We start from the raw sequence: 22,746 nt of genomic DNA on the forward strand, positions 1-22,746 counted from the left end.
GAATACAAAAAACATATTGAAATACTTCTCCATCTGATATACACCTCATAGCCAATTAACATATTATACTTAAGAGTATCTTGCTGAAGTCAGACTTCATGTCTGTACGCATACATTTCCCCTGTCATTCACACACACACGTAGTTTATTCATTTCATATACATCACCCTAAAAGTTAAATCTCAGTACCTAGCAAGTAAGCAATAAAATGCCAAAATAATCAAAAATGTTCTCTGTATTTCTGAAGGACAAAACAGTTAGGGATAAATATGTTATTCCTCCTGCCAACTCTTAATCTCCATCAACACAGAGGTATAATACCACATGTAGATTCTGTGGTGCCAGAGTGATCTCAACTGTTGTGCTTTGCAGGAACTCTACATTCAAAGACCCATGCAGGTTGAAAATACTACCCCAGTAGTGCTCTTTCCTTTCTTCTCTAGGTCTTTTCATACCATTTTAAGCAGGAGTATTTTCATTTTGCTTTTGCTTTCCCACCAACCATCTCTCTCCCGAATACCATCTCTCTTGCTGAACGCAGCTCATCAAAAACTGTGACATCTAGGAAATTGTCTGTGCCTCTAGACAATGCATCTAAAGTTGTTAAAACCTCAGTTTATGTTCTAATGACCTCAGCTGGATAAATCCACAATTTTCCCAATCATTAGATTTCTTTCTCAAATAATTGATCCAGTTACACTAGAAGTATTTCACATAACAGCCATATCACACTGAATTTGCAATGAAGCATCATGTAAGCATATGATTACACTTCCTTTCAGAAAGCGCATGAGAATTCAAGAAATTCGGAATACAGTAATTCAACTAGACTTATATTTGAACTGGAAACTCCCAAATCTATTAGTATGTATAGAAAATTCCATCACCATGGTAAACAAACAAAACTGGTGCCAAATTCTGTGTCATTAAGAAATCAATGAAGCAAGTTCACCATCTTTCTGGGAGCTGTCATATGCTTCATCTCCTTCACCACTTTCAAGTACAACCAAAGGAAAAATTCTGACCGCTTGAAAAGTCCTACTTTTTTTGAAAAGTTTCTCACTCCTTGGCTCTACAAGTCTTCAGAGCATTTATTCACTAGGGAACAACTTCAAACAAATGTAACAGTACCCACAAGGGTAAGCCAAAGCACACAAACCAAAAATGTTAGTACGGGCAATGTTTTCTCTACAAGCAAACTTTAAGAGACGCATCCATTACCTTGAAAGACTCAAAGAAAGAAGTTGTTCAAGGATGTCCAGGAAATTAATGAAATTCACAGTTGTCAGAATGGAAGCTGAAAGCATAGAAACACGATTCAGAAGTACTATCAGGCTTCAGAGTTCATAAAGAGAAACCAGTTTCTCACTGGCAAGGGCCTGACTCTAGAGATAAGACATTCCAGTTCTTCCAAAAGTTTGAAAGGAATCTCAATTTCTGCCACTTTAAAGCTTGCTTACCCCTGTTAACAGAACTGCCCAGCCTACCCAGGCAGAACAGAGAAGCTGACAGAAGCAGCACACTTCACTGGGACCTGCCACAGGCAAAGTCCTTCCCCTTCTTTTTTCTCTTGTACCAGCAAGATCTACAGCCCTGCTTTAAGCACAAGATGCGTAATTCCACATGGTTAAGTAATAATGGGTATCTCCGTGCAGATTACAGCTGAGAACCTGAAGTTGCCCTCCAAAAGGTAGGTACTATTATTGCCTCCAAAAAGACAGAAAGTGAATCCCAGAGAGACTGAGTATCAAACTCTCATTGCATATAATTTTAAATTTCAAGCTATGTTACTGACGACCATATCTGAATGAGTCACTGACAAGGAGAATATATAACAGCAGTCTCCTTTGCTTGAATTTCAGTCTGTGCTCCAAACATTACTCATCACATTCTTCTATCAAAATATGTTAAACTGAAGAAAAGACATTACTCACATTTCATACCAGCTCAGTTTAACCATTATCTCTGTTGAGCAGAATAATATTTTTATAAAATCTCACATCTGCAGGGAACACAAAGTTTCACTAAAAGCACAGGCATAAGGTACTAACCAGCTCAACTGGGTGATTACACAGTGCTAATTCATCGAACAAGGGATGACAAGATGTTTTCCCCTTCCCAAATAAGCAAAATCCATTAAAAAAAAACAGTTCTCAAAGATGCTTCTGATTACTTAGCAGCTACTTCTGGCAGCATCTTTCTTTAACCACGATATTATGAAAGTAGTCAGGAATTGTATCTTAAACTAGGCCATGAATCAACATTTCCGTCCTTGTTTTGCTCAGAACTACTGTTCTGTACTTGCAGATTCCAGATGTCACAGCTGAATGCAGCCACCCTTCCCCAGTTAGTTCCCAAGTTTTATTTCTTGGTGAACTGGGTCTGGCTCGGACGGAGTTAACTTTCCCTGCAGCAGCCCATACAGTGCTGTGCTCTGCATGCGTAGCTAAAACAACACTGGTGTCACACCAGTGTTTTTGTCTATTCCTGAGCGATACGGACACAGGACTCCCTCCAACCTCCTCCCAAGAGCCACCAGGCTGGGGGGTGCGTAAGAGGTGGGGAGGGGACACCACCAGGGCAGCTGACCTAAACTAACCAAATGGATACCATATGATGTCACATCCAGCAAAAGAGGAAGGTGGAAAAAGGGAAGGAGAGGGGAGGAGTGGGCTCTCATGAAAATGTCTGTCCTCCCAAACAATGGCTATGCATATTGAGGCCTTGCTACAAGGACATGGTCAAGCACCACTCACTGGTAGAGAATAAGTTCTTTCCTCTCCCTGTGCTTCCACATGGCCTTTGCTTGTTGTTTTGTGTTTGTTTTTTTTTCCCCCTCCTCTTTTCCCTTTAGTCAAATTATTTAATTTCCCCTTAATTATTTTTCCTTTAATTAAATTATCCTTATCTTAACCTGTGAATTTTTTCTTCTTCTTCAAAGGCCAATGGGATGAGGTTCAACATGGCTAAGTGGCAGGTCCTGCACTTTGGTCACAACAACTCCATGCAGCACTACAGGCTTGGGGCAGAGTGGCTGGAAAGCTGTGCAGGGGAAAAGGATCTGGGGACATTGGTGAATGCTTACCTGAACATGAGCTGGCAGTGTGCCCAGGTGGCCAAGAGGGCCAACGGCATCCTGGCTTGTATCAGGAGTAGTGTAGCCAGCAGGACCAGGGAGGTGAACGTCCTCCTGTACTCTGCTCTGGTGAGGCCACACCTCCAGTACTGTGTTCAGCTTTGGGCTCCTCACTACAAGAAGGACATCAAGGCTCAGGAACGTGTCCAGAGAAGGGCTAAGAGGCTGGTGAAGGGCCTGGAATACAAGTCCTGTGAGGAGCGGCTGAGGGAACTGGAGTTGTTTAGTCTGGGGAATAGGAGGCTCAGGGGAGACCTTATTGCTCTCTACAACTACCTGAAAGGAAGGTGTGGGGAGCTGGGGGTCAACCTCTTCTCACAGATAACCAGTGATAGGACTAGAGGGAATGGCCTCAAGTTGCACCAGGGGAGGTTCAGGTTGGAAATGGTTGGAAATGAGGAGACACTTCTTCTCAGAAAGAGTAGTCAGGCATTGGAATGGGTTGCCCAGGGAGGTAGTGGCGTCACCAGCCCTGGGGGTTTTTAAGGAAAAGTTGGATGTAGTGCTTAGGGACATGGTTTAGTGGGTGACATAGGTAGCAGGGCGATGGTTGGACCAGATGATCCTGGAGGTCTTTTTCAACCTTAATGATTCCCTGTTTCCTCTTCTGAGGAGGGGGAATAAGAGAGCAACTGTGGTGGCGTTCAGCTGCCTAGCAAGGTAAAACCACCACAGTAGCACTATGTCCTGCAGACCACAATCAGAGCCGGGGTGCCTCATGAACTACCCTCTCTCTACCCTTCAGGAAAGATGAGCTCATTGACAATCTTTATTCCCCTAATGTACAAAAAGAAGGGCTATTATCTCCTCAGGACAGAATGAACATGTGCATTTCAAAGTAAAGCTGGGAGCAACAGAATGCATAACCACAGGAAACAGTCAAAGTGTTACAGTTGTATAGAAATAAAAGATAAAAACAGTATTTGTAAAAAATCATTTTCATCAAAGTACCTTTGCACAGCAGAGAAAGGTATCTGCAAAAAGAACACTCAAAGCTAAAGACAAAGTTTTTGCATGCGACTCTTGCTCTTCATGGGGGATGGAGTTCTAGCTGGTTTCTGGCATTCCTGCAGAGACTGATTTCTCCAAAGAGACCGTAAGTCCCATGGTGCACTTCAACTCTAAAGACAAGAGCATTGTTCTAAAGGAAAGCCACTGTTTGGAAAAACTCCTGTGCTTACTGAAAAAAAAAATCATCACAAACTGTTCCCCATGAGGCAGCAGAAGAGTAACAGCAAAGTTTTTTTTTGTTTTGTTTTTAAACAATTTTTAAGCTTCAAGGTCTGAACTCCATGGAAGAAAATCTAGCTGGAAGCTTACATGAAAAATATTCCCCCCTTTCCATTATCAAGCATCTTGAAAAAGCATGTGAAATTCAATACAGACAGACGGACCTTCACATAAGATTCAAACCTGTACACATACATATGTTACACAGCTCACAGACAATGGAGCAGCAGGATGACTCCAAAATATTTTAAGTAACTACAGTACATACGGCAAAGAAATAACATAGTAAAGGAATACTGCTACCCATAAAAATACTACAGAACACGACACACTCTCCAAATAACGCAGAACAGCTGGATTGAAGCTGCAGCAAGGCCATTGCTGAGCATCTGCTGAAACAGAACACCTGCAGGATTTCATAAAGCACAAAACACAGAACTTTTTGAAAACGACTTCAGAATTTTATTAAGTCAGTCGCTTCTTTCCACAGTCATAACATATAAATGAAGTGCATAAACTTGACAATATTTACATGTCATGTTTTACTCATGGATGGGAGATGCATTTCTATATACAGAAGTGTATTGCTCACATTTAAAAAAAATACAATCTTCCTTTCCACAAACCATAGCCAAAGAGCAAGAGCAGCCAAGCCAGAGCAGCAAATTTTTAGATACTTATAAACTTAGAGCTCAAAAACACAGTACTTGATCCAGACAGAAGAAAGCATAGATGAATTTTAACAAATAAATTAATAACAATCTGTGTTATGGCTGAAATCTATTAATCTAAACACGTATTAGCTAGAATACAGACCACTACTTAAAACCTACATCCTCCTCACAGAGTTTTGTCTTATATGCTTAAATCTGTTTAAACTCACTGGAAATGCCAGATATCCCAGAAGCTGCAGGAAAAAAAAATAAAGAAAACATTAACTGTACTTGATTTTTTGACCTCCCAAATCAAATCCACATCAACTAAAAAAAAGAAACTCTGAAGGTTTAAAGTTGCTGATAGCTGCAAGAATAAGTGAATGGCTGCAAGAGAACTAACACACCTCAGGAAAGTTTTATTTTTAAATGGTGAGACACCTTGTGTTCCTAAGTATTTTAGGAGTTTTCTGGTTGTGTTCGTTTTAAAAATACAAATCGGTTAAATATCAAAATCAACAACAATTACTTTAACCATAGAACTTGCCAGGTTCCAGGCTCTCATTTCTTGACCATAGCAACAGGCTGCATGTTTATAAATTAAAATCAAATAACTCCTTCATCAAACCCAATGGGAAAAGCGTTACCAAAATCCAGGCAGCTGAAGTTTCTTGATATATATTTTAAAAATAATAGAAAGCAAATTACCCATACCCTGGCAAAAATACAATGTCAACAGTCCAAAAAAAATTACATTTGGATTGCAAACACTATAGGAAGGCCCAGATATACAAGGTAAACAAAACCTGAAACACATGTTCAGGAAATCACGTTCCCAGGTGTACAAGCACACAATACCCCCCAGAGATATTCTTCGCTCTTGGAGTATTTTCAGGACATTGGCTGCATCCTGCAACAAGCTACTATCATCTATTAACCATTAAAGCTAAACAAATACAAAAGCTTGTGTGCACAGAAGTTGTGTTTCCATGCATATTTCCTTTGCAATTTGGGGAAAACTCACATAAGGCTGTGAACATAGATTGTGTCTTCCTCTTTACTAGCCCCAGGAAGGACAGAAAAAAAGGATGCCCACAATGTGGTACAGATCAAAACACTCATAAAAAAAGGAAACCCATTACAACTGGGCGTTAAAAAGCAATCCCACCTCCAGAAGAAACATCTAGTGGACTAATCTTGGTATCAAACAACCAGGAATGCTTGAGCTATGCCAGACCAGAAAACCTGCTTCTGTCACTCTCTCCTGGTGCAGCTCTTCCACTTCACATTGAACTACCTAACTGGCAAAGGGAGAACCAGCACACACAGCATAGACACAAAAAAACATAGGACCTTTAAGTCAGGACACTCTCCTGATTGTGGAAGACTCAGGTTCAAGCTCCTACTCTCCTTTGATCCACGTGCCAAGATGGGCATCCCACAGTGCTATGGTATCTTCCTGGCTCAGCGCATACTCATTTACTAAAGGGCCTAGTCTCAGATCTTAAAATCAACTTTTTTCCCCCCTCTCCTTCCCAGTGAGATGCCTTCAGTTCCACCCCCCCCCCCCCCCACTCTCACAGATACCAAATTTTCTGCCTGATAGCAGCAAGTCATATTCACTGGCCACTACAAATCAAGCTGCTGCCTTGTGGGGAATAGTTGGCCCACAATTTTAGGACTTAAGCTAGCCAGTGGACAATAGGAGGAGGTAGTCACATCTCCAAGGAGCCGAAGCAACAGCAACCTGATGCTACTTGAGCAGCAGGCACAGAAGGTGCCACACAGCTGTCTAGGCCCTCCTCATCCCCTCCAGTAAAAAGGTGGCAAACCACATGGAAATGTCCCCTGGGCCATTTTCAGCAGCACCCACCTCCTGAATCACCAGAACAGAAACAGAGAACTGAGGGGTTAGAAAAAAATTAAAAATGTATTCAGCAGAATAAATCCAGTTACTTAGACACAAGTGTCCTAATTTGGACATGAGGAAGCCTAGCAAAAAAAAAAGTTTGAGATGCTTGCTTAGAGAAAGGGCAATGGGTTTTATTTTTTAAATTGGTGCAAAGGAACACTGCCAGAGAAAAGACTTCTGCAGAGGTCCTCATATTCACCAAGATAATATTATGCATAAACAGTCAGCCCTCAACAAATTACACACTAGTACAATTTTTTCTTTATCATTTTTAATTTTATTCTTAACTTCCCAAATTAATTTTACTAGTAGCAGCTGCAGAAAAAGACTTTCTATGGAAGAAGAAAGTCAACCCATTTTACTTCAACCAAAAAGACTGCTTTAAATACACTTCTTCTATTGATCAGTGGGAATGTATTTTACAAAATAGAGAGTCTGCGAAATGGTAGGCAAAAGGATGCATGGTACATTGAAAGTTTTATATGTGCTCTAAGGTTTTTTCAACAGAAGAAAGAACTACACATTCACTTACATTGCAGTATTCCAGCTTACCCAACTAAAATTACCTCAAGGGAAAATAAAGAACAGTATTTTAATTGAAAATAAAACCATATGCATGTAGGTTAAAGTCATCATCACACACTTTTTCACTATCCACAAGCATACAGCTTCCAGTAAACTGAGAGGAAAACCCAGATGCCCTCAATTCTACTTTTGTTTGTTTGTTTCTGTGGTTAAGGCTTAGAAAATATCACCCCCACCTTTGTCTTTCAGTAAATCAATCCAAGAATAACAGATTTAAAAAAAAAAAAACACAGCTCTAGAAGCACATCCAGAATACATAAACCTAACAGACCGCCCTCCAAACAACACCACTCTTTTTCATTCTACAAAAATCACAAATAAATACATCCCCAAATGGATTAAACAACCTCTTTCTGTTATACCCAAAGCTGGAGGAGTGAAGAGTGTCCACATAGCTTAAGGAACTACGAAGACAACAGCATCTTTTCTTTCCCTGGCTGCTTAATTTCCTCAAATTCCACTGGAAGCAGGCTGCATCAACACACCTGCCCATTAGATTACTGCAAATCAATCTGTCACCTTATGCCTCCAGCAATTCATTATTTTAATTCTGGTATCACACAGGCCTGTACCCTCAGGGTAATTAACCTTGCATGTGCAAGGAAGGGAGGGAAGGAAAAAGGGTGAACACCCAGGCCCTGTGAAGCAAGACAATGTTAATTTTGTATCAGTGTCAGATCACTTCAATATATGCCGCAGGCTATGGAAAATCTGCCTTCATATATCAAGCGCGTGACAACCATAACCCACCCACCCCCAAACTTACCAAGGCCTGAGTATGCAAGTCCAGTTATGTTTTTAACCAGTGCAAGAAAACAACTTTAAAAGCACAGTTGCACAATAAAATACATGAATACAACAGATTATCAATTCAAGTAAGAAAAAAAAAACAGATGTGGGCTTACATGGATAAAGTGCATTATCATTATCACCACAGACTCTCCCACACTTCCATAAAGACACTTTAAACTTAACTCGACTTTCTTGTTTTTTAATCTATCAAATGCAGCCATTTCTCTTTATTCTGCCATTCCTGACATTGTACCAAAGGATTAACTTTAAAAGCTGAAATTAATACAATGAAGTACAGCCCTGTCAGAGTGCTATGGATGTTGCAAGGAGCAGACTGCTCTATCCCCAGGTGTGAAATACTATCTTCCAGGCTGTTTTTCTGAAACTGTTTTCACTCATGAACTTATGGCAGGCCTCACTTTGGGAACACTAGCCTGCTAAAACTTTAATAGCTGTGACATTTCCAGGATGCTTGCTTCCCCCAACCTTATCCTCTGCCCCTCAGTAAAATAATTTGCTGCCAAACACCTGTGAACACTTACACACAAATCCCTGTCCTCATGTAGGCCTGTGGTCTAAGAAACAATTAACCAATTCCCAAGCCCAAATTGATTTTTAGGGAGGAGGTTCAGTCACCTGCTCACTTCTTGCCTTCCAGCCACAAAGGTACAGAGGCCAGGAGAAACGAACAAAAAAAAAGTCAGAATCACTAGCTCCTTGTCCCCTGTCATTCCTGTTACACACACATCTTCTTTCACAGTCTCCATCAAGAGAGATTTTCCAAGAGAGTTCTTCAGGAATAGCTCAGGTGTAGCTGATGTACAAAGACACTCCTTTGGATTTGGTAAATTCTAGATGCATCAGCCCTGCATTTGAGCTTCCTGTATGGGAGGCCCAGAAACCACAGGCAGACTGACCTGCAAAGTTTCTTTTCTAGGCTTCCCTCCTTTGATGCCAGTCAGGCTTGGTCCATCAATCCATCTTTGTGGGAAACAACAGGATTCGCTCCATGGTACTATTTTACTCAAGCAACTCATTTTAATTCTTAAACCATCAACATGAGGTAAATGAGTACCTTACTTAACATCTGGACAAACACTCCAGAGTGACCTTACCAACTTCACTCAATGACTCAGCATAAGAAAAAGCAATTACGCTAGCCATGCAATATTTTAGGTTGCACTTGATCAGCAGAAAGTACAGCCAAAGTTGTACTTACAGGAAACATTTGCAGAATAAACACAGCATTTTTCACAACACAATACAGTGAAAAACAGCAGTGTGCAAGCTGTTTCAGGAGCTTCCTCCCTCCCTCCCTCTCCCCCAGAAAAATAATGCTGTAAGTTTCTGAAAAGTTTTGCCAAGCTGATGCATAAGACACATTCAGCACTCATTGCTATGGGAAGAATTGTACGTTCTCAGCAGGTACACAGTAGAGAATCAGGATTTGTTCAGTATGTGAATGAGTAACAACAGCTTGATCATTTAACTTGCAGCCTCACTAGGAATAAAACAGAACAGTAGGCCCTAAAATTAAATGCCTAACCAACCATTATACTTCCTGTAGTATGTTTAGTGACTTCTAGATTAATTTCCTTCTATTGCAAATGTTTCACCACATTTGTTTTTCCCCTTCGTTACACCTGCTCACTAATTTTAGCAATGCTTGCTGGTTTCCATCTCTTTTTCTTTTTTAAAGTATGTTTAGGAGCTATGCAAGTAATTATACTAAATAGTGTTTTACTCAAATAAGTCTCACTGATACACAACACAATACTACTTCATTCTGTCAGTTTGGCCATTTCCAAAAAATAAAGGTGACACAGAAGAGATATGAAACTCTTCCTCAGCTTGTCAGAAAGAAATTTCTGTATTATTCCAGTCTTCTGCACTATTCAGAATCTCAGTGATACTACACCTTCTTCCAACCATAGAACATGTAGTCAAAGAGACAGATCTTCTCTTAATACATCTAAGGGATATACTCATAGTCATCCTGCAAAGCAGCACAACCAGCAAAAGAACCCAAAACAGGGAAATTTTTCTGTGTCCAGATGTATTTTATGCATGACCAGGAAACAAGAGCAGGCCAGAGAAGGTAATGCCTACACCAACAATACCCCCAAAATATTACAGTTGTTCAGTAAAACAAAGCGTGAGCTGCAGAGAGGTACACGGGATTAAGTCAGAAATTGCAAGGAACACCGATTAAACCATTTGTGGCCATTGCCCACTCTAAATAGTAGTTCCTTGTGGCACAAACACATACATTAAGAAATTGAATGTTTTCATTTAATCCATGGAATACTCCTGGCAATGTAACGCTAAGTTATTAGCGCGTGTATTTCCAACAATAACTGATTAAGCCTTCCAATAAACATTAGTTATTAGAAGTAACCAGCTTAATTACAACAAACAAACACTTTTGGCTATTTAAGATGAAAAACCCACTATTTGCAATACTTCAGAGTTTCCATTTTACAATTTCAAAGTCATCAAGAATCTCATAAGTTTAAGAAAAGGTCCCATTTAACCTTCTATTGAATACATTTAACCAATTTACTGTGGCAGCTTCTTTTAAAAGTTAGCCAGCTTAAGACATCTGTAATCACTCATGGCACTGAGCAGTATCCAGAAGTTTCCTATCAAACATCAAATAATAGACCCAAAGTCTCCTTCACGTAGACACAGTCTTCTACACCTGTGACTCTCACCACCATTTCATACCTAGTAAAAGGTAAACATTGTGATTACAAACGTAAAGACTACTACCAGACACTCCTCAATGCAGAAAAGTAATATACCACCTAGCACATAAACAGCATAAAAAAAAAAAAAAACATTACGCAAAACGTGACAATGAACTGCTAATCCTAGGTTTGGAAATGAAAAAATTTGTTGAGGCACAATTCCTTACCACTCAGAACAAGACCATGCCAACTTCAGAGATTATGACTCCGGAGTATAAACCATCCGAACAAATGCCAAAAGCTGTTTACGGCATAAGTTGGCAGAAGAAACACAAGGATCCCTAACCCAGTTCCTTTGGGTTTTTATGTAAAGAAAGCGCCTGTAAATAACTAGACAATTTGACTTTTTCCTTCTGTAAGACAGCTGACAGTTCAAGACAGCGATGGCAAACCACTGCAAATGGAGAGAGGTTGGCCATCAAGAGACATCTGCATTAGTACCAAAGACAACAAGCTACTCCATTCACCGCAGACAACAAAACGATGTGCTACGGTGGGTTTACGACTGTATCAACACGGTTTCGCAGCTGACTACAACCCGGGAAACACCCCGAGAAACTGAACGCTGCCGTACAGATGTTCCAGTCGTTTCCGCGGTGGTCCTCATTAAAAACCAGGAGCAGCGCTCCCTTCCCCCAACTCCCCCCATCCGCTTACAAGCCTGTAGGTTTAAGTAACTTTTCAGGAGAGAGACACACGCCTTGGCGCTACGCTTCTGGGCACTGAGAGACCCTGGCGCTGGTTAAACAACCCCGGCAGCACCTCCCCGACTTCTCGCTCGGAGGCCGCCCGGGGACAGCACGCCTCCCGGCCCGCTGCCGCCATCCCGCCCTGCCCTGCCCGCAGCAGCTCCCCGCCACCTTTGCTCCCGCCGTAACGCGAACCCTTGAACCCTCTCACCGAGGGACGGGGATCCCGAGCCCTCACACCTGCCCCAGCCCAACACCCCCCCCCCCCGCCCCGCTCCACACCGCGGGGGGCGGGCAGGCAGGCCCTTGAGGGGCGGCAGCCGCCCCAGCCCAGCGGCGCACGGCCGCGGACAGCCCCCTCCCCACCCCAACGCGGCCCCGGGGCCGCGGCTCCCCTCGGCCGGTGACGGCCGGCCCCGCCGCCGCCTCTCCTCGGACCCCGCCGCCGAAGAGCCCCGCGCAGCAGCGGGCTCCCTCGCCCGCCCCGCCGGGAACAAAGCCCCGCGCCGCCACAGCGCCGGGCGCGCTCCCGACGGCCGCCCAAGTTCTTTACCTCGCCGCCCCGGCGCTGCGGGGACCCCCTCGGCCGGTAGCGGAGCGGCTCAGCTGGAGGACGGGAGAACTAACCTCCCCCCTCCCCCAGCGCCGTGCCGCGCCGCACACACTTGTTTTTATTTCCGACGGTCCCTCCCGCCGGAGAGGAACCTCCAGCGCCTCGATTAAGGCTGGGGAGGAGGCGGGGAAGAGACGCGTAGCACCGCTCTCGGCTTGGGGGCGGGGGGCGCGGGGCAGTGCCTATCGGGCCGGGCCCCGCTCCGCTGGGCTCCGCCGATACCGAGCTGCCTCGGCCCTGGTCTTTGGCGAGACACCCTCGGGGCCCCGGGACGGGCCGGCCCTGCAGGACTTCGCTTACCCTGCCTGTGCCTTTAAAGTTTTGAGCTGTAGTGCAAGGCCTAAGAGTTGCAGTCCTGAGGACGCGAGCGCTTATCTGTCTCCTGGCCGGTCAGCCATGGCTGCCGCAGGAGAGGAGTGAACTTAGAGCCGTGGGCAGCCACGTGCAGAGCCACTACAGTGACGAGGCAAAAAGCACACAGGTTTTGAGGGGTCTTCACCATCCTCAGCAACTGGGGTTCCAGGAGGATCCCCCAAGTCCCATCTCTGCTACTGCCTAATGCCACAGGTTCCCTATGTACACGCAGTACTGGCACATAAAATGTTTATACACCAAGAACTACCTCTTCCTTGAGGTACTTTAGGAAAGGGCAGCTCCACACCTGCAGTTTCTGCAGGATCCACAAACCAGCACCGTCTTCTACCTGATGGATCACAGCTGCTACCATCTGCATGATCCCAGATGCCACACAAAACAGCCAAAGAGCATGGTAGGCAGGAAATACAGGTTTCTTGCATAGTACATATATATTCACTGAAGTGAATATATAAGTGGAATTAATAAGATTGAGATGTCTAACACAGATCATGCTGTCAGCTGGTAGCTGGGGCCTCACCGAGGGGTGCATGCACATCATTAGAAACGAAAGAAGGTATTTGAACATTTCTCTTACGGCTCAGACCCCGTGTAAATGAGCAGTGGCCATATTGACGTGACATTTTGGTAGCTTCTTTTCAACAGCTGAAAATCCAGAAACAAACTCATGGATATTAATCCTAAGCAGGAATGGATACCTTACGCTGACAGAGGCAAGGTTTACAGCCCATTCTAGCACTAGGCATTTCCTCCTGGCTGTTTAGGCAGTAATACTGTGATAAACATTGGCAAATCCCTTGCTTTGAGGAGGAAGAAGCCCCCCTAGAAAGCCCAGAGCTAGGCTTTAAAGCTCAAATGTTAGTCTGTTGCAATGCCTTTTATTATGGGAACAGGCAAACAGGTAATCATATGGAAGGCAATGACATTCAAATACAAGTATATTGCTATCTCTGAGAAAGTAATGTAACAAACACTGGCCAAACAAAAACAAACTAGTTCCCAGACATGCTTACAGTCCCATTTGGAAAAGACCATATGGTATTGCTAGGAAAGCTTGACTATATTTAAAAAAAAAAAAACTTTATTATACTCTTTAAACCTCTTCTATCCCTTTGTACCAAATAGAGAAAGAGAACATATACTACAAATCTTTTAGTTGTGCATCTCACTGTTCTTAAAGACAGTTTCTCCTAAACTTTCTGCTGAAACAATGCCATCTGCATCATCCCACTCTATGTGTCATATGTAAATAATACCTAACATATCCCTAAATTAAGCCAAGAGACCCTGGTAACAGGATCAATCACTTAATCAGCAGTACACACAAACCTCCAAAGCCTCACAATGTTTTTGTGTTTTTTCAGTGTTTTTTCTCGAAGCCCCATCACATGGATCATGTTATTACCAGAAAATTTCACTGGTCCTTAAAAAAAAAAAAATTACAATCAGTTGCAAACTTTCATGCAAAATTTTCAAGGCCTGAACCCCAAGAATAGAAAGCAGAAGTTATTATATTAAAAAAAAAAAATACTATTCTGTGATTTAGCACTCTGACACATGACTTTGAAATGCTTGAACTTTGGCAATACTTCATATATATGCAGACATCTGCTTCTAGATGAATGTGTTTTTACATATAAATGGCACTAGCAAAAAAAATATATTTATTTTTGCATACCACCTGCAAGGCTATGTGAAGAGTCACTGTCAAACTGTCAGGAAGTTTACATAGGGTTACTGCCACAGCACTAGCTTCGCATAACTGTATGTTCTTTACATTTTATAACACACAGCCTTGACAAATAATATCTCCTCATTTGTTTAAATCCATAATTATCACTTCTATATTCTGAATTTCACCCCTTCTCCCTTTATTAGGAATAGGGGACAATACAAAAGGAGAGGAAAAATCTGTGTTTGTTTTAAAGTGCTTTAAATGTATCTGAACCTGCACAAAGGTGTAGTCTAACTAAGTTAAACACTCATCTCAGATACACAGTGCTGAATCAAGGCATCTGCTGTGTGAAGGGAGTTGCTAAACTAACCTAATCCAAATAGGCTAGTGTTGTACTTTAATGACACCACAAATACTTTAAAAGTCCAATGAATGGAGTAACAGAAAATATCTGTATGACTCATATCTTTTACACGCTGTCTTTTGCTCCCGATTTAGAATGGTGTTTTATTCTTAATGCATCTACAGAAGCAGCCAAATTTGATCAATGTTTCAGTTACCCAAATAAAGCTTTTAAATCAGAATGCAGTGAGACTGCTTATTTGATCATTACTGAGCCAAAACTAACCACAGAACACTTGTCAACAAACAAGAACCTGGAGACCATGCTATGTAGAAACCCAGGTATTCAGCACTATTTACCTGTTGCTCTTATGTTTAAATATCTCATTTCCAGACCAAACCAGAATTTTTTCATGTGCATAAAATATATACATTGATGATATATGCTATGTTTATAACTACTCATAAGGCATACAGATGCATATCTGTTTAGTGCCAAGATTACTTCACAGATACCAACCTTCCCTTCAGTAAGGCTCCTAAACTTTGGTACGCTCTTTCAAAGTAGACCACTTAATACAAGTTTGTAATCTGACTTCAGTGTCAGAGATTATAAAAGAATAGTTTATTTGGAGCTTCTGTAATAGCATCAACAGTAGCATAAGAATTTACAGCACTTCATAAATGTCTCCCCAGCAGCTCTGCATTTTGGCTTGAACAACCACTAAACCCCAATCTGTACTACAGGCTCACTATTCTCCATGCAACACTTACTTTGCTACTGTACAATTTTACCTTTCTTTTCTAAGGCCTCTTCCTGTGATAACAAATATAGTAAAGTTTTACCTTTCAGCTAGAGTATTTTAGAATGGATGAGTTATAAAATAAATACAGGAAGAAAAGTATTTTATAGAAATAGTAAGACAAAAATCCCTCCAGATGGTAGTACAAGAGACTATTCAATTGATCAGCTCTGATTTTCTTAAATCTGACATGAAGCAAAACAATATGTTCCAACAGGAGAACAGAACATTTGTGGTTTGTGGATTGCTATGCAAATACACAAAAAAAATAAAAATAAAAAAGGATAAGCATTACCTCAGTACTGCAAAATTTGCATTATTCTCCCACATAAGCAGTTTACCAAGTTTTCTTCCAGGGGCATTTTTGTATCCATCTGCAACTCAGGCAATTTCTGGAACCTACTGCACTCTTTTGGAGAAGAGTACTAGGAAACTAACTCAGATGCTAGCTTAATCTTAACAAAAGATAATAAGAAAAAATTTCAAACTTAGCCGGGACTTCAGGTCTTAACATTTTTTCCATGAGCAATCAGTTCAAAAAAAGCACAAATTAACAGTGCTTATGTTTTCATTTGCAACAAGAAAAAGTGGAGTTCCGTGATAAATAGGCTTTATTGTTTTCTTTCATTTTCAGTAAAACATACCCATACAGCTGTGACCACTAAGCCACAATTTCACATATTTTCAAGCCACCACCCCAACTAGCCATATTTAACCCCCTGTTATATGTTCTAGGAATCAATCCATATGATCTGTTTTCCAACATCGACTTCCTTGTACGGAACACAATGTCTGTGATAGTCAAAAAGCTCATGTTAAATCTGCTGACTCATCAAACACACTAGTGGTGTGTTACAGGTGCAGCAACATGAAATATCAGTATACACCAACCTTCTGAAACATTCAGTCGGTATGAATGACAAAATGAGTAACAAAAGAGAAACACAAAATCTCCCTAAAACATACGAATAATTCAGTCCATACCTGCAGTGTGCTGAGGAAAATTTACCTTTACTCTAATTATCATTTGCTGCTCTGATTCTTTATGAAACATGGGTAAGGACAAGTATCTTGCACAGTATCTACAACATTTTCTCCTTCTATTCATGTATCACATTTTCATAATAAACAAATGTATATTTGCAGGTTATCTGCTTGCAAGGCAGAAGGGCATGTCTACATTGCCCACTACAGGATAGTACAGGCATGCTAGGACTACACAGTTTTTAAGGTAGGCTCATTTACATTGTGGTACAATGAGTAGTACACATGCAAATACTCATGTCATCCAATACTTAATGACCTGTGATATGACAAATATTTCCTAGCACTTAACATTATCTGATAAACTTTTTGCTATTCTCCAGTTTCCTAGAACTGTTCCTCTTTTTTTTTTTTCAGAACAGCAAAAAAAGCATTAAGAAGAAACTACAGTGAGAAACACTACAGTTGGCAAGTTTAAAAGTGAAATTGTGAAGGCTGTAAAAAAGCCTCTGATGCACTATAAAACTGGTATTTTGTATAACATTTGTTGCTACCATTACTATATTCCAGAAGAAACTCAGACTCCAAAAGATGCTTTCAACACAAGTCTGGTGGTATTGAGTGAGGTAAGCCAAGCGTTGATACAGTTGGAAGGAAAGAGAATTAAATGAAAAATAATACAGTTGCTGCGTTTTACTCTTCTCAGAACTCAGTTCCTCTCGTAGGACTTGGACAGAAGTTCTACCCACAGGGATCAATTGCACAATCCTTCAAATGTTGTGATGGAAGGCAATGAAGAATCAAATACCATGTATCACATACTCAGTGCAATGTGTCTGGAAATGTAGTGCAGAGCATATAGTTGCTGCAAGTGGCTACAGAAAATTCAAGAAAACTGAGAACCAAGAACATGAGGTCATAACGGGCCTTACCAAGCCTCAGTGCATCACTCTGTATACCCTTAGCACTGATGACTGCCTTTTCCATGGCAACTTCAAAGTGATATATTTCTCCTCCTCCACCTCCCTCCTCCACATAGCAAGATAGGACCCAGCTCAGAACACCATACAGGGGATTTTTTGGGGGGAATCACCCACATATTTCATGGTTATCCACTCTAAACCACTTAGTCCAGCAATTACACGCTTGCCCCCCCCCCCCCCCAGTGCATGTATGTGCTCAGCTCCCTGTGTTCAAGAGACTGAACTCCCTGAAGTTTCCCCACAGAACTTCTGGAGACTTTGCCAGTGCTTCACAGCACTTTCCTCTGGCACCAGAGTCCTACAGCCTTCTGTACTCTGTCTTCTGACTGGTACAGCCAGTGATTCTGTGCCTTGCCCATGACAAACAATTTTGCTGTTTTGTTTGTTTTTGGTTTTTGAGAAAATAGCTCTGAGACAGAATCTGCTGTACATGTTGTGTGCCTGTGAACAACACATATATATATTATGTATGTATGTATGTATATATAGTACAGCATAGCCTGGGCAATACCAAGCAGGACTTCAGCGTCCTGGGGGCCCAGGTGGTTTTCTCCTCTATTTTGCCAGTTAGAAGCAGAGGTGGGGGAAGAAGTTGATGCATTATGCAGACTAACACGTGACTGGTGTCAATGACAGAGCTTTGGCTTCTATGATCATGGAAGGTACTTCAACAAATACAGATTAGTGGGGAGAGATGGGATCTACCTATCTACTAAAGGAAGGAAAATCTTCACTGGTAGATTGCCTCACTTAGCACATTATGCTTTAAACTAATCAACCTGGAAAGTGGGGCCCTAAACCATGAAACTCGCACACTCACGAGCAACAGGATAGAAGTGTGCACCTACTGGAATAGTGAGGAATGCCCCCCAACCCCAAAAAACATTCTGTCAAAAAGGTGAGGCGGTTGAAGGCCCACATAAAATGCCTCTATACCAATGCACACAGCATGGGTAACAAACAAAAGGAGCTGGTAGTCACTGCCCAGTTGGAAAACTATGATTTGATTGCTATTTGATTGCTATCACAGAAATATGGCAGGGTGAATCACATGATTGGAGTGCTGCAATCAACAGTTACAAACTGTACAGAAGGGACAGTCAAGGAAGGAAAGGTGGGGGAGTTGCCCTCTATGCAAAAACAAAACAAAACAACAACAAAAAAAAACATGATTGAACAGAGCTGTCTTTGAAGAACAGCAATGACAGGTTGAGAACTTATGGGTAAAAATTAGAGACCAAGCCAACAAAGGATACTTTGTGGTTGGTGCCTGTTACAGGCTACCCAATCAAGGAGAGGATTTTGATGAAAAGTTCTTTCTGCAACTCCAGGAAGCATTATAATTCCAGGCCCTGACCCTGCTAAGTAACTTCAGCCACCCTGACATCTGCTGGAAAAGCAGCACAGCAAACAGCAAGCAGTCCAGGAAACTACAGGTGATAAATAGCACCAGAGGAGATACAATACTGGACCTGTTGCTCACCAATGCGCAGAAGAACTTATCAGAGAGGTCAAGACTGGAAGCAGTATGGGCTGCAGTGATCATGCCCTGGTAGAATTCTCAATCTTGAGGGTTACAGGATGGGCAGAAAGTAGAGCCAAGACCCTAAGTCTCAGAAAGGCAAATTTTTGGCTGTTTAAGGCACTAGTGTGTGAGATCCCTTGGGAAACTGTCCTCAGAGATAAAGGAGCAAATGAGATCGGGGTGATAAAGGCATTTTTCTTGGGCACAAGAGCTCTCAATCCTGACATGCAAGAAGTTAGGCAGGGGAGGCAGAAAACCAGTCAAGACATCTCAGTTAGTTTAGATATTAAGGAAGAAATTCTTTACTATAAGTGTGGTGAGACACTGGAACAGGTAGCCCAGAGAAGCTGTGGATGCCTCAGCCCTGAAAGTGTTCAAGGTCAGGTTGGATGGGGCTTTGAGCAACCTGATCTAGAAGGATTTATCTGTGCCCATGACAAGGGAGTTGGAACTAGATGATCTTTAAGGTCCCTTCTAACCAAAAACATTCTTTGATTCTATGATTCTATACACACACTAATTTTTAGTGGAGATGGGTTGATTTCCTTGAATCAAGCAAGAAAGCAAGCTTTCTCCAAGTGTGCGCATATGCAGCTCACCTTCCAGTCATGGTCCACTAGTATCAGTTATCAAGTGTCAGTGAAGCCATAGAATTCCTTGCAGATGAGTAGCCACAAGTTTATATGCCCGTTTAGACCCTTTGTGGACTGCAGGTTAGCTACCACTGATTTCAAGAATATATAGCCAGAGGACTGGCTTTTCCTTAGCTTTTCAGACATTACTTTGAAAATAAGATTCTTTAGATAAGGGTAGATAGAGCCACACTCTTTAAATACGATTGAAAGGAAATTAATTTCACCAGGCATTTCCTTATAAGTATCCCTTCTTAAGCATAGTATGCTGTCTCTGTAATACATAAAACCAATAGCAGTGGCCTAAGGAGCCTACATCTTTGTCCAATGACCCCAGTATTGTCTGGCTCCTTTTTACAAGCCTACACACTATTTCCAATTTAAGGAAGTTGCCTTAGCTTCCACTAAAATGTCAGCTGTACAAATGCATTCAGGATTTGAACAGCTCATCTACCATTCACTTAGATTGTAGGGCTAGTAATTACTCTTCTCAGGGAAGAATCATCTTCTCTGATGTCTGCTTTCTAATTCAATGGCATGATTCATAGAGGAGCTCCTAAAGAGTAAACATACATTATGAAAGGGAGATCCAACAAGACCAACTTTTCTGTAAAAATATCTTCCTGTGGGTTGACAGATGTCTGCCTCCAGGAGGCAGGCACCAAATCCTGTTTGAAACACCTACATCCTTTCCCCTTTACTTCACACTCCAATGTTTATAAATAATAAAAATAGCCCTTTCCTCCCCACTTTTAATCAGATGGGGAGAGGGGGAGATGCCAATTTCAATTTTGGGAAGGGCATACATTGTCCAGTGGCTTCAGGAGAGTTGCAGTTACATAAATGAAGCCACAATGAATTAAGAAAAAACTCTTCCAATAGCTATAGCAGAATGAACAGAGAAACAGCATTACTATGTGTGAACAAGAGACACAAGCAAGTCTTTGTGTCTTTCCAAGACTTCCACTCAACTCTGCAAGACAAACAAAAACTCCTGGAGTAGAATGAGAAGGATGAAAAGTTTTGGCATAGCAGCAACTAGAAAACACAAGGGATCAAAATACCTACTTGTGCAATACCAAATCTCAGCATAGTACCTGCCAAGAAAAGTTTAGGATAGAAGACAAAAAATTCTTTCATAGAAATCTTTATCATAGGGATCAAGAATGTTTTCAAAGTTTAACTGCGTTTTTGGTACTCATATTGTCCTATTGTTGTACTCAGCGAGGGTCAAAACAAAACAACTTACAATTCAGCATTCCCAGCAGAAGGTTCTGAAAAGTTGCCTTCTGTCTACCTGTAAGTTTGACACTGTAACACAACAGAGACAGCGATACTATTCATAGTAAGTGGCAGGAAGCACTGGCATGAGCTGTTTCTAGATCCATTGAGGAAGCCCTTAACTTATTGGGCAGAGCTTGTGCTACCACTAATTTGTGCTACCTAGCACTTTTAATCCACTTATGCTAACATGGCTTCCTCTCACTGATTTGGTTTACACCATCCTGAAGAGGCTCCTTTGCCAGTACAGACATCTCATCTATTTAAACATCATCCACACACAGAGAACTACTCTTATACTACATGGAACCATAGAATAATTCAGGTTGGAAAAGACCACTAAGATCATCTAGTCCAACCTTTAACCTAGTACTAAAGTCCACCACTACACCATACTACCATGTTCTAAATTTACATGTTTCTTGAAGACCTCCAGGGACGGTGACTCAGCTACTTCCCTGGGCAGCCTATTCCAATACTTCACAACCCTTTCAGTAAAGAAATTTCTCCTAATATCCAATATATCTTCTAGTGCAACTTGAGGCCATTGCTACTCATTTTATCACTTGGTGCTTGGGAGAAGAGACTGATTCCTACCTTGCTATATAGCCTCCTTTAAGGTAATTGTAGAGTGCGATAAGGTCTCCCTTGAACCTTCTCTTCTCCAAGCTTAACAACCCCAGCTCCCTCAGCAGTTTCTTGTAAGACTTGTGTTCTAGGCTCTTCACCAGCTTCATTGCCCTTCTTTGGACACACTCCTTCTTGTAGTGATGGGCCCAAAACTGAACACACTATTCAAGGTGCAGCCTCACCAGAGCTGAGTACAGGGGGACAATCACTTCCCTAGTCCTGCTGGCCACACTATTTCTGATCCACGCCTGGATGCTGTTGGCCTTCTTGGCCACCCGAGCACACTGCTGGCATATTCAGTTATCGACCAATACCACCAGGTCTTTTCCTCCAGGCAGCCTTCCAGCCACTCTTCCCCCAGCCTGTAGCGTTGCATGTGGTTGTTGTGCCCCAGGTGCAGGACCTGGCACTTAGATTTGTTGAACCTCACAGAGTTGGCCTCATCAGTCCAGCCTATCCAGATCCCACTGTAGAGCCCTCCTACTCTTGAGCAGATCACCACTCACTCCTAACTTGGTGTTGTTTACAAACTTACTGAGGGTGCACTTGACCCTCTCACCAAGATCAGTGATAAGGATTTTGAAGAGAACTGGCCCCAAAACTAAGCCCTGGGGTCACCACTTGTGTCCGGCCTCCAGATGGATTTAACTCCATTCACCGTGATACTTTGGGCCCAGTTACACAGCCAGTTTTTAGTCCAACAAAGCATACACCTCTCCAAGCCTTTAGCAGCCAGTTTCTTCAGCACAAGGCTGCGGGAAACGGTGTCAAAAGCCTTTCTGAGTATAGGTAGACCACATCTACAACCTTTCCCTCATCCACTGAGCACCTCACCCTGTCGTACAAGGAGATCAACTTTCTCAAGCAGGACTTGCCTTTCATAAGCCCATGCTGACTAGGCCTGATCACCTGGTTGTTCAGTAAGTGCTGTGTGACGACGGTACGCAGGATAATCTGCTCCATGAGCTGCCCCCACACCAAGGTCAGACTGACAGGCCTATAGTTTCCTGGATCCTCCTTCCAGCCCTTCTTGTAGATGGGTGTCACATTTGCTAGCTGTTAACCGACTGGGACCTCCGCTGATAGCCAGGACTGCTGATAAATGATGGAAAGCATCTTGGTGAGCATTTCCGCCAGCTCCCTCAGAACCCTTGGG

The 22,746-nt window shown here is 42.2% G+C and overlaps 1 protein-coding gene and 1 long non-coding RNA gene across 14 annotated transcripts in view; one reads left to right on the forward strand and one right to left on the reverse strand.

Moving 5' to 3' along the window:
* Positions 1 to 22,746, reverse strand: part of TNS3 (tensin 3) — a 258,468-nt gene that overhangs the window by 209,220 nt on the left and 26,502 nt on the right. For 5 of the 13 annotated variants that reach the window (XM_083823133.1, XM_083823135.1, XM_083823132.1 and 2 more), the window contains exon 1: positions 12,301 to 12,563. The exons of the other annotated variants lie outside the window; for them this stretch is intronic. The gene's annotated coding sequence lies outside the window, so the exon portion shown is untranslated. Of the gene's footprint in view, positions 1 to 12,300; positions 12,564 to 22,746 lie in introns of those variants that run through there. 13 annotated transcript variants of the gene reach the window in all.
* On the forward strand, positions 6,581 to 10,960 carry LOC310893758. The gene is made up of 2 exons (XR_014579272.1): positions 6,581 to 9,152; positions 9,246 to 10,960. It is a non-coding gene; the product is annotated as an uncharacterized lncRNA (long non-coding RNA).

The sequence above is a fragment of the Anser anser genome (genome assembly GCF_964211835.1).
Source record: "Anser anser genome assembly, chromosome: 2".
NCBI classification, from domain to species: domain Eukaryota; kingdom Metazoa; phylum Chordata; class Aves; order Anseriformes; family Anatidae; genus Anser; species Anser anser.